This window comes from Lynx canadensis, chromosome X, assembly GCF_007474595.2.
Source record: "Lynx canadensis isolate LIC74 chromosome X, mLynCan4.pri.v2, whole genome shotgun sequence".
In the NCBI taxonomy this organism is placed as follows: Eukaryota; Metazoa; Chordata; class Mammalia; order Carnivora; family Felidae; genus Lynx; species Lynx canadensis.
This window is the reverse complement of record NC_044321.2, coordinates 78,973,741-78,986,235: the sequence shown is the minus strand read 5'-3', so window position 1 is coordinate 78,986,235 and position 12,495 is coordinate 78,973,741. Positions and strand designations below refer to the sequence as shown.

The 12,495-nt window shown below is 41.3% G+C and overlaps 1 non-coding gene across 1 annotated transcript; it reads right to left on the bottom strand.

Annotated features, from left to right (window-relative positions):
* Window positions 1-2,254: 2,254 nt before the first annotated feature.
* LOC115507929 lies at window positions 2,255-2,357 on the bottom strand. The gene has a single exon (XR_003966849.1). It is a non-coding gene; the product is annotated as a U6 spliceosomal RNA (small nuclear RNA).
* Between the last annotated feature and the right edge of the window lie 10,138 nt (window positions 2,358-12,495).

Below are 12,495 nucleotides of genomic sequence, written 5' to 3'. Positions count from 1 at the left end.
AATACTTTCAGAAATTTTCCTGTATTATTTCCTCCTTCCCCTCATTTTCTATATTTTCTTTGTATCTCCTATTATTTGGATTTTGGACCTCGTGGATTGATTCCATAATGTGTTACTCATTCCTCTCCTATTTTCCATCGCTGCCTTTTTGTTTTCATTTATGTGAAATTTTCTTGATATAAATGACAACATCTTCATTGAAATTTTTTCTACCGTGCTACCTTTAATTTTCAAAAGGTTTTTCTTCTTCTCTGTTCCTTTAGTATAACATCTTGTTCTCTTTTTAGTAATATGATTAAGTGTGTGTGTGTATTTTTTCTGTTCTTTGAATTGTCTGTTTCCTTCAGGAATTTTTTTCCTGTTTTTGTCACTGTCTTTCACAATTGAGACTTCAATCAAACAGCTGGTGATACTTGGTTGACTATTCTGTTCATATTTAAGAGTGAGGCCTTGGGGCTCAGTCGGTTAAGCTTCTGATTCTTGATTTCAACTCAGGTCATGATCTCATGGTTCAGTTCCTGAGTTCGAGCCCCACATTGGCCTCTGTGCTGACAATGTGGAGCCTGCTTGGGATTCTGTCTTCCTCTCAAAATGTTCCTCCCCTGCTTGTGCTCTCTCTCTCTCTGAAAATAAATAAACTTTTTAAAAAATATTTATTTATTTTTGAGACAGAGAGAGACACTGTGAGTGGTGGAGGGGCAGAGAGAAAGGGAGACCCAGAATCCTGAGCAGCTCCACGCTCCAGGCTCCAGGCTCCAGGCTCTAGGCTCCAGGCTCCTAGCTGTGTGCACAGGACCCAATGCAGGGCTCAAACTCATGAAGCTCAGATCATGACCTGAGCCGAAGTGGGATGCTTAACCAACTGAGCCACCCAGGTGCCCCAATAAATAAACTTAAAAAAAATAGAGTGAGGCATTAAAAACCTGATTGGCAGTTCAGCTTGAGTGGGTTTGTTGATTCTTGGCTTTACTGCTAGTGATTGTGTTGGGGTGTCCCCCATATGTGTCTCAGGAGATCTTTACTTTGGGACTATTCAGTTTCTTGAGAGAATTATCTCCAAGTTTCTTGCCTGGCTGCTGGACTTTTAGAGTTGGAGCATCCCAGAGGAGTGGGATTCCCACCATGTAGAATGCATATCTGCATGGAATGTTCCTGGTTCCACCCCTCTACCACTACAACAGTGCCTGGTATCTCCAAACTAAGAGCTTTTGTGGGTTCATTTTCTTGGGGGAAAAAGATTTCCAGTCTCTTGCTACAGAAAAATGGATGTTCTTGGTAGGATGAAGATGTTTACCAGTTTTGTGTCTAGGCTTTCAATCAGACCCTCTTTTTAGCCTTGTGCCTTACTTGTATCTTCAGGTTTGAGTCTTGCCTGGGTTTTGTGGAGCAGATCAGCCTTGTATCTTATCAGGTCCCCCTTTATAGGCAATCCAGATGTAGTTTCTTTCATCTTGCTCTAGTTGTCACTTCAGCATGTTTTCCATCTTCTTGTCTTTTCTGTTTTGGTCTTGTCTTCTCTATCATTATCCTTGTTGTTCCTTTCATTTATTAATTCAACAAATACTATTGAGTACTTTCAAGTGCCAGACACTATTCTTGGTGCTTAGGATACAATAAGGAAGAAAATCTATCCCTTCCCTGTAGAACTTACATTTTAGAGAGATAGTTTTAAAAAAGCATAATAAAGTATATTGTACGTTATGTTATAAGGTGACAAGTGTGGCTATAATCTGAATGTTTGTGTCAACCCAAATTTTATATGTTGAAATCCTAACACCCAAGGTGATAGTATTAGGAGGTGAGGTCTTCAGGAGGTGATTAGGCCCTCATGATTAGGATTAGTGCCCTTGTGAAAGAGACCCCAGAGAGCTAGCTTGTCCCTTCTGCTATGTGAGGTTGCAGTGAAAAGATGGCTACCAGTGAGGAAACAGGTTCTCATAAGACACTGAATTTGCCAGCGTCTTGATCTTGGACTTCCCAACCGCCAGATCTGTGAGACATAAATTTCTCTTGTTTATAAGCCACTCAGTCTGTGGTATTTTTGTTCTAGCAGCTCAGCCAGAGTAAGATAAGTGCCACGGAAAAGTACAGCAGGATCAGGAGGATAAGAAATTCTCGGGTTGGGGGAAGCATAGGTTGTACTTTTTTTTTTGTTGTTCTAGAACTTAAAAATATTAACTAAGTTTATTTAGAGGTAAGGAGTTAAATCATGATTCTACAAGTAGCAAATTTTGTGTTTATCCTTTGAAATTATAAAAATATGGAGTGCTTCATGAATTTGTAGCATCCTTGCACAGGGGCCATGCTAAATCTCTGTATCGTTCCAATTTTGGTATATGTGCTGCTGAAGGGAGTACTGGCTGTAATTTTAAATAGGGTTAACCTAGGCTTCATGAAGAAGAAGGTATTTGAATAAAGCAGTGACTCTCAACGTGGGTGTGGGGGTTTGCCTTATGGAGGACATTTGGCAATGTCTAGAGACCTTTTCGGTTGTAATCACTAGGGGATGATTCAGCAGTGCTGCTGGCATCTACTGGGTGGAGGCCAGGGATGCTCTTAAGCACCCTACAATGCATGGGACAGCTCCCTACAACAAAGAATTATCTGGCCCAAAATATTAGTAGTGCTGAGGATGAGAAACCTTGCATTTAAAACTTAGAGGCAGTGAGGGTGTTGGATATGCAGAGGTCTGAGGGAGGAGCATTCTAGGAAAAGAGAAAAGTCATGGCAAAGTCCCTAAGATGGGAATGTGACAGGTTTTTTAGAGAAACTGAATGTAGGCCCAGAAGCACAATAGATCATGAGGTAAGATGAAGAGGGGCAACATTATGTAGTGACTTGGGGGTCATTGCAGGGACTTTGGCTTTTATTCTGAGCCAGTGGAGGTTTTGATGGCGAGGACATGTCATGATAGGATTTAACTTTCACAGACTCACTCTGGCTGTTGTGTATGGATTATTGGAGGGAAAGTGAGAGATGGTATGAGCAGTGGTAGGTAGCAGTGGAGATGAATGTATGTTGAAGCTAGAACAATAGGATTTCCTGAAGGGTCGAATGAAAAATGTAAGAGAAAGAGAGGAGTGAAAAATGGCTTCAGGTTGTTGGGGGGAGCAACTGGAATAAGGGAGTTACTGTCAACTGAGGTAGGAAAGACTGGTAGAGCAGATTGGGTGGGGAGAAGTTAGTAGTTCAGTTTTAGAATGGTGTGGTTGAAATCCGTATTAGACATCTGAGTGAATATGTTAAATAGTTGGTTGGATAGGTTAGAGGTTTAAGAGTAGGAATCCGGGTAATGTAAACATGTAGATGTTAATTTTTTTAATGTTTGTTTGTTTGTTTGTTTGTTTATTGAGGGAGAGAGAGAGAGAGAGCAAGCCAGGAGGGACATAGAGAGAGGGAGACAGAGAATCCTAAGCAGACTCTACATGCTGAGCACAGAGCCGAACATGGGGCTCAAACTCATGAACTGTGAGATAATGCCCTGAGTCAAAACCAGGAGTCGGATGGTTAACCGACTGAGCCACCTAAGTGCCCCCAACAGCCCCAGATTTTTAACCCATTCCAGCATCAACCGTAAATCCCTAATCTTATTTGAATACCATCTAAATCAAATGTGGATGAGAGTCAAGGTGTAATTCATCCTAAGGCAAAAATCTTATTCGGCTGTGAACCTGTGAAACCATACAAATTACCTGCTTCCAAAATACAATCTGTGGGACAGACAATAGGGTAGACATTCCTATTCCAGAAGGGAGAAATTGGAAAGAAAACAGATGTCCTAGATTCCAAGCACGTCTGAAACCTAGCAGGGCAAATTCCATTAGATTTTAAGGCTCAAGAATTATCCTCTTTGGGTTGATGCTCTGTTCTTTGGCCCACTGGTGTGTGTGGCAGGCTCACCCTTGAGGCCCCTGGACGTTGGCAGTCTGGCCCATTGAAACTGAGGATTCAGCCTTTTCCCCCTAGGGCCTCTTTCCTCTGGGCCTATAGTGGTGGCAGCAGCCCTGCTGACTCTGAATTGCCTTGAGGTAATTCTTCCCTCTTCTTGAAGGATAACACCTTTTGGCAGTCACATAGGTCTATTGTCCTGTCCTGTGGAATCCCAGAAGTATGAAAGCCTTCCTTCATTATGTCCTGTCTCTTTCCCCTTTAGTCTAAGCTGGCAGTGTTTCTGCTGATAGAACTCCATCTCTGTTCCTGGCTTCTGCTGAGTTGGTTGATTAGGATCCGTGAGTCACACCTGTGACCTCTTATTCAAAAGACTGTCCAGCCATAACCTTGGTGTTGCCTCCTGAACATGCTTTCACATTTTGTTATATGGATAGGCTGAGATTTTTCCAGATCTTCAAGTTATGGTTCCTTTTTGCCTAACAATTCCTTCTTCAATGTATCTTTCTCCTCTCACATTTTACTATGAGCAGCAAGCAGAAACCAGGCCCCACCTTCAACATCGCTTAGAAATCTCCTTAGCTAAATATGCATGTTCCGCACTTACAATTTTTACCTTCCACCCGACACTAGGACACAATTCATCCAAGTTCTTTTTTACTTTATATCAGTCAAATTCTGTCCAGTTTCCAATAGCATGCTCCTCATTTCTTTCTGAGATCTCACCACAATCATCTTTAATATCCGTATTCCTACCAAAAATCTCTGTAAGGCAATCTAGGCTTTATGTAGCATGCACCTCAAAACTCTCCCAGTCTTTGCCCATTCCCAGTTTTTTCCTTAAATTTTTAATATTTATTTATTTATTTGTCTTAAAATTTTTTTAACGTTTATTTATTTTTGAGACAGAGAGAGACAGAGCATGAATGGGGGAGGGTCAGAGAGAGAGGGAGACACAGAATCCAAAACAGGCTCCAGGCTCCAAGCTGTCAGCACAGAGCCTGACGCGGGGCTCACACTCATGGACCGCAAGATCATGACCCAAGCCGAAGTCGGATGCTCAACCGACTGAGCCACCCAGGTGCCCCTTTAATATTTATTTTTGAGAGAGAGAGAGAGAGACAGAGCATGAGCAGGTGAGGGGCAGAGAGAGAGGGAGACACAGAACCTGAAGTAGGCCCCAGGCTCTGAGGTGTCAGCACAGAGCCCCATACAGGACTCAAACTCACGAACCATGAGATCATGACCTGAGCCGAAGTTGGATGCTTAACCAATTGAGCCACCCAGGCACTCCTGCCCATTCCCAGTTTTAAAGCCACTTCTAGGGCCGCCTGCGTGGCTCAGTCAGTTGAGCATCTGACTCTCGTTTTCCGCTCAGTTTGTGATCCCAGGGTTGTGGGATTGAGCCCCGAATTGGGCTCCCCTGTTTAACATTCTGTCTTTCTCTCCCTCTGCCCCTTTCTCCTGCTAGCAATCTCTCTGTATATCTCTAAAATAAACAAAAAAATAAAGCCACTTCCATATTTTTATGTATCTGTTACAGCAACATCCCACTTCTTGGTAACCAAAATCTGTATCAGTGTGCTAGGGCTGCCATAACAAAATACCACAGACTGTGTGGCTTAAATAACAGAAATATATTTTCCCACAGTTCTGAAGGCTAGATATCCAAGTTCAAGATGTTGGCAAGTTTGGTTTCTTCCAAGGCCTCTCTCCTTGGCTTGTAGGTGGCCATCTCACTGTGTCTTCACATGATCTTTCCTCTGTGCATCCCTGATGTTTCTTTGTGTGTCCCAATATTCCCTTTCTTATGAGGACACATCAGTCAGGTTGTATTAGGGCCCACCCATCTGGTGGCTTCATTTTAATTTAATCACCTCTTTAAAGACCTTATCTCCAATATGGTGGCATTCTGAGGTACTACGGTAAGGTTTCAACATATGAATAGGGCTAGATGCAATTTAACCCATAGCAATCACTCAGCATGAATAATCAGCTGCAGAACTTGTTAGATTTGCCTGCATAATAATCCTGTTTTCTTCCTAGTACTATGAAGTATTCCTTCGACAGTCCCCAATTGAGCCCTGCTTTCTGTTTCATGAAGGTGGGTACTGGTGTGAGTTCATAGTTCACACCAGTAGCTGAGGACACAATGGCCATCATCACTTTCCATCCTCAGGAATTAAGACAGGTGGGACTCACAGAATTAATAAGGGGCAGCTTTTGTAGCAGCCCTTATTTTCACTATCCTCCAGTTGGTTTTGGAAGTTTCAGGGCAGATAGCAGAAACTACACATCCACTGAGTATTTGTGTGGGTTGGGAGGAGGGGTTGGAGGTGAGGATGAGGAGGTGGCAAGGATATTTTTAACCATGCTGCTCGCATAAGCAAACCACAGAGACTGAGGTGGGGTTACCAAGTTAATTATCATGTGAGGACTTCCAGGTATTTTCACAAGAACTTTGCCCATGGAAGTTGGTAGGTACTCTACTGACTCTAAAAGCCAATTCAATAGAGATGAGAATATAGTCAGAATTCCATAACTCAAATAATACTCTACACTTGTAATGCACTTAAGGCTTTCAAATGTTCCCACGTTAAAACATTCCTATACTTAACGTGATCATCTCAACCAATTTGTGAAGTAGGTAAGAGGAGAGGTATTGAAACCCTCATTTCAGATGAGCAAATGGAGGCATAGAGGTACCCAAGGTTAAAGAGCCAGTGAATAGCCAACCTAGGGCTTGAACCCATGTCATTGATTCCTGACCTTTTTGTAATTAAAAAAGTTTGAGTATAGTTGTCACACAGTTCCTAGCCTTTTATTTTTATGTATGTATGTATGCATTTTTTTTTATTTTTTTAATTTTTTTTTCAACGTTTATTTATTTTTTGGGACAGAGAGAGACAGAGCATGAACGGGGGAGGGGCAGAGAGAGAGGGAGACACAGAATCGGAAACAGGCTCCAGGCTCCGAGCCATCAGCCCAGAGCCTGATGCGGGGCTCGAACTCACGGACCGCGAGATCGTGACCTGGCTGAAGTCGGACGCTTAACCGACTGCGCCACCCAGGCGCCCCTGTATGCATTTATTTAAATAGATACAACTTTATTAATATCAAAGTAGATTGTGAAACAGGTATTACTAGAGTTAAAAAAGAAGACTTAATAAAGGTAGGAGGTTCAATGTAAAAGGAAAATAAAACAATTTAAAATTATGTCTATATAATAATATACATATTATATATTATAATTGTATTATGTTTAAAAAGCCTTTAATTCATTTATTTTAATTTTAATTCCAGTATAGTTAACATGCATTGTTAGATTAGTTTCAGGTGTACAATATAGTGAGTCAACACTTCCATACATCACCCTGTGCTTATCACAAGTGCACTCCTTAATCCCCATCACCTATTTAGTCCCCCACCCCCACCTAGCCTCTGGTAATCATCAGATTGTTCTCGATAGTTAAGAGTGTTTCTTGGTTTGTCTTTCTCTCTCTTTTTCCCCCTTTGCTTATTTGTTTCTTAAATGCCACATATGAGTGAAATCATTTGGTATTTGTCTTTCTCCAACTGACCTGTTTCACTTAGTGTTATACTCTCCAGCTCCATCCATGTTGTTGCAAATGGCAAGATTTTATTCTTTTTTATGGCTGAATAGTATTCCATTTTATATGTATATCATGTCTTCTTTATCCATTCAACTATCAGTGGATACTTGGGTTGCTTACAAAATTTGGCTCTTGTAAATGATGCTGCAATAAATATCAGGATGCATGTATCCCTCTGAATTAGTGTTCTTGTAATAAAAAACGGGCAGAAGACATGAACCAGACATTTCTCCAAAGACATACAGATGGCCTTCAGACACATGAAAAAATGCTCAACATCACTCATCGTCAGGGAAATGGAAATGAAAACCACAATGAGATATCACCTCACACCTATCAGAATGGCTAAAACAAATAATATAAGAAACAACACATGTTGGCAAGGATGCAGAGAAAGCAGAACCCTTTTGCACTGTTGGTGGGAATGCAAACTGGTGCAGCCACCGTGGGAAACAGTATGGAGGTACCTCAAAAAGTTAAAAATAGAACGACCCTGGGATCTAGTAATCACACTACTGGGTATTTACCCCCAAAATATAATTCTTGGCGTTTTAACTGTAGAGCTACAACATAGTTTATTGTGATTTATCCTTGTGAAGGGCTAAATTTTAAAAATTTTTTAATGCTTATTTATTTTTGACAGAGAGAGAGAGAGAGAGAGAGACAGAGCATGAACGGGGGAGGGTCAGAGAGAGAGAGGGAGACACAGAATCTGAAGCAGGCTCCAGGCTCTGAGCTGTCAGCACAGAGCCTGACACGGGGCTTGAACTCACAGACTGCGAGATCATGACCTGAGCCAAAGTCAGATGCTCAACTGACTGAACCACCCAGGCACCCCTGTGTCAAGCTAATGTTTAGGCTCTCTTCAGTGATGTAAGAATTTTAAAATGTTCTGAACTCAAAGGAGGAACTTAGTTACCATGATCATTCCCTTCCATGACCTCTTTCTTTTCTTTGAGGACTCACATCTTTGAGGTGGTGTTTCCGTGGGTGGTTGGGATATTTGCAGTGGAGATGTATGAAGAGAATTGAAAAATTATTGCTTCTTCATGATGGGGCAGAGGCTTAATTTAGTTCCTTATTTACAACAAGAATAACTCTCACACTTTCTTTAGAAAACTATGAAAAAGGCTCAAACTAGAGTAAGCACTGTGTCTATTATATAGGTTTTGTCAAAACCTGATAAGTAAAGCAGTGCTTCTCCTGAGATGTGAAAATAGTGTATTTTTTGTGATATAGAACATTGCTTTATGTTAAGTGTTATTTATAATAGGATTTGAGAAATGTGCCTTCTTGTCTGACTATTGCAGGGCTGATTACTGTAGGGCTTGGAGAGAAAATTTGTCAGAGAGGAGTCTTTGCTTGATTCCTGATTTTGTGGTCTGGACAGAAGGACCTTCTGTGTTCAGAAGGAGGCTGTAAAGAAGTTTTTCACCACCAGGCCAGGAGCAGTCTGTGACTTGACATCACCTTACTTCCAGGAAAGGTAAACCTGGGATAGCCAAACAGCAAGCAGGAGGCTGATGGCTTGCCATAGTCTGGGTTGTGGATTGCTGGGGCTGGGCTGCTCATTGTGGAGGAACTGAGCTAAGTAATACTAGCCCTTGTACACCAGCCAGGTGTACTGGCATGAGAACGCAGGCCAGATTCAGATGAGGGAGTGTCCGCATAGACCTCCTTCCCCTGAGAGGGAACTTCTACAGACTCCTCAGGGCCATGCCATGGGGCTGAGTCACTTGAGTGAGATGCTGTCCCCTGCCAACCACCAGAGATGGAATGGTCTGCCATCCCAAAATACGTTTTTCAAAAATTCTTTTCCAGCACCATGATGTGTTTCAGCCATCAGCAGTCCCCCTACCAGCTCCTGTTTGGGGATCCCCACCTCTTTGAAGATCTCTTGGGCTTAAAGATCCACATCTCTCCAGATGCCTTTTCCCAGATTAACACTGCTGGTGCTGAGGTGCTGTATCTGATAGTGGGGGAGCTGAGTGGAGTGAACTCTAACACCATCCTCCTTGATATCTGCTGTGGAACTGGCAAGTGACAGCCCAGGGCAGAATCTACATGCTTCTTAGTTTCCAAACCCTATCTGCCTGGCACCCAGGGCCCAGGTGGGGAGGTGGTGGTAGTGGTGCAGGCATAATGCCAGTGGTTCAAAATCCTAAAATACCCTCCACTTATCCTCTTACTTCCTCAGGTGTGATTGGTCTCTCTTTGGCTCAGTATACCTCCCAGGTCCTTGGGATGGAGTTGGTGGAGCAGGCAGTAGAGCATGCCAGGTGGACTGCAGCCTTCAGTGGTACACTGCTCACAGTCTGGAGAGAAATTAAGAGCTGCAGTGTTTCTGTGCTGTGTAAAGGGTTATGTGGGAAAAGGGCATCTGCTAGATCTGTGACCTGCGCAGAGTGAAAGGAGGGTGTCCTGGAGTGGTTGGAATTGGGTCCTGATGGTTTTTCTGAAAGAGGTCCCAATAGCTAATCTCCCCCTGCCTTTTTTTTCATCAAGGTGATGAACAAGCCTCGATGATAGGAAGAGAACTTGACAAAACTTTGGATAATATAGAAGAGCCTTCTTGACATTAAACTCATGAGGCATCATAATATGTGATAGGTTTCAAATAATTTTTGGCAACAGAACCTTTTAGTTGAACAAAATCGTATGCCAAACTACAGTATAGAACACAGATCCCTTTGTTCCCTGTACCCTACCTGCAAACGACTCCTGAGGCTCTGTGAATATCTCTAATAGAGAAGAAAGAGCACTTGAGTAAAAGTCAAGGTTTTCTTCTTGGTAGAAGTACTTATGTGCTATGTGTCACTAAGTTTTAAAATAACTTAAGATGAAAGGCCTACTGAGGAAAGGAAGGAAGGAAAAGTGCTTTGGCAAAAACAAGGCAAGTCCAAAAGCATTTCTTTCACTGTTATTCAGAGGTATATCAGATCCAAAGGGAAGATGGCAGAGCCCTGGCTCCTGTACATTTCTGTAAAGCTGAAGCCCCCCACTTCCTTTAATGCTGGGCTTGAGTTTTGAATTCTGTCACGTGGGCCTCTCTTCTGCAGGCATCACCAACTGTGAATTCCACACTGGTCAAGCAGAGAATATTTTGCCACAGTTACTAAAGTCAAAGGAAGATGGGCAGTTCATTGTTGCTGTGGTGAACTCAGCCCAAGTGGGACTGCGTAAGGATGGATAGCTTTCCTGTTACAGAACTAGTTGGGTATTCTCATGATGTCCACCATTTTTAGTCCCTTATTCCCATACTATGCTAAGGGTGCTCCCAGCGGGCTGGCTCTGATCCTATTTCTCTATTCCCAAGAAATCCTAGGTGCTGGCCAGTTGGTAGTTTCTGATAACCCAGACCATGATAGGTTAATCATATTAATAGCAATGTGTTTCTTCCTTCAGATTACTACGTGGTTCAAGGCATTCAAAACTGCAGGGCTATCTGCATACCGATTTTTGTTTCCTGTAAGCCCCATGGTGAAACCACAAGGAACATCATTGAGTGAGTCTTGACTTCCCTTTTTATTTTCTCCCGATGATAAAAGTAATTCATACTTGCTATACAGATTTAGAAAACATAGAGTAATATAATATGTAACATATATAAAGTAATATAATATATAAAGTAATTCATACTATACAGACTTACAAAACACAGAGTAATATAATATAAAGAAACAGAAAAAAGTCATTATACTATCATCAACAGTCAGTTATAGGGCCAGGTCTTGGGTAAGGCAAGTAAAGCAACTCGCTTAGGGCAAGTTTAGTAACACAAAATTTAGTAAGATGGTGCACAAAATCTCAGTCATTAAGGTACATTTTTAATGCAGTATTTTCAGAAATCAAAATTAGTCCAAGTAATCTATGATGAAAAACATATTAAGTTTTTTTTAAAAAAAAAAAAACAAGATCTACTCCTGTGCTTGCTAAACCCTGCCTCAGTGACCTTACTCTAATCCTAGTCCTGGTTCCAATGAAACCTTATTTATCAAAGCAGGCATCCAGGCTGAGGGTTGTTTCCAATTTGATTTTCCAAAATATTGCATTAACGTATTTTTGTCTTGATTACTGAGTTTTTTGGCACCCTCTTAAATTTTTCACCCAGAGTAAATGCCTCTTGCTTCACTCCAGTCCTGGTACTGGTCAATTATTTTGATTTTTCAAATGTTTTCTTCCTTCTCTCTCTCTCCCTCTCCCTCCCTCTCCTTTTTACATAAGGAAAACAATTTCTAATATTCAAACAACATAGGTGGGTATGAAGTATAGATGATATACCTGGATGGAACAAGTGAGAGTTAAAAATAAATGAATAGAGCTTTCAAGTCAATGAGCTGGAAAAAGAGTAATAAACCTAAAGGAAACTGAAGGGAAAAATCAATAATGCTGAATAGAATCCAGAAATTAATGAACCTATAGACATGACAAATAAACAAGAAAGTGTTATTGGAAGAAGAAAATAAAACAGATAAATCTAATCAAGAATATGAAAGAATAAAACATGAAAATATAAAGTCTTAAAAGAGAAAAAGAGCATAACTACAGATATGAAGAATTTTTTTAGGTTTATTCATTTATTTTGAGAGAGACAAAGTGCGAGTTGGGGGAGGGGCAAAGAGAGAGGGAGAATCCCAAAGAGGCTTCACGTGATCAGTGCATAGAGCCTAATGTGGGGCTCAAACTCACAAAACTGTGAGATCATGACCTGAGTCAAAATCAAGAGTCAGACCCTTAACTGACTGAGCCACCCAGGTGCCCCAAGTTTTTTAAAATTATAAGAAAATACTTTGTACAACTCACAATATATTTGAAAACCTAGATGGGCAATTTTCTGGGGAAATGCAAATGGATAATACTAATTTTAAGTAAACCTAAACAGACCAGTAACCATGGAAAAGAATCAAGAAAGTTGTCAAAGAGCTTCTTCTCCCCAAAATAAAAGCAGGAGACCGATAAATTTTCACAATCTTATTTCCTTGTCTATTCTTGC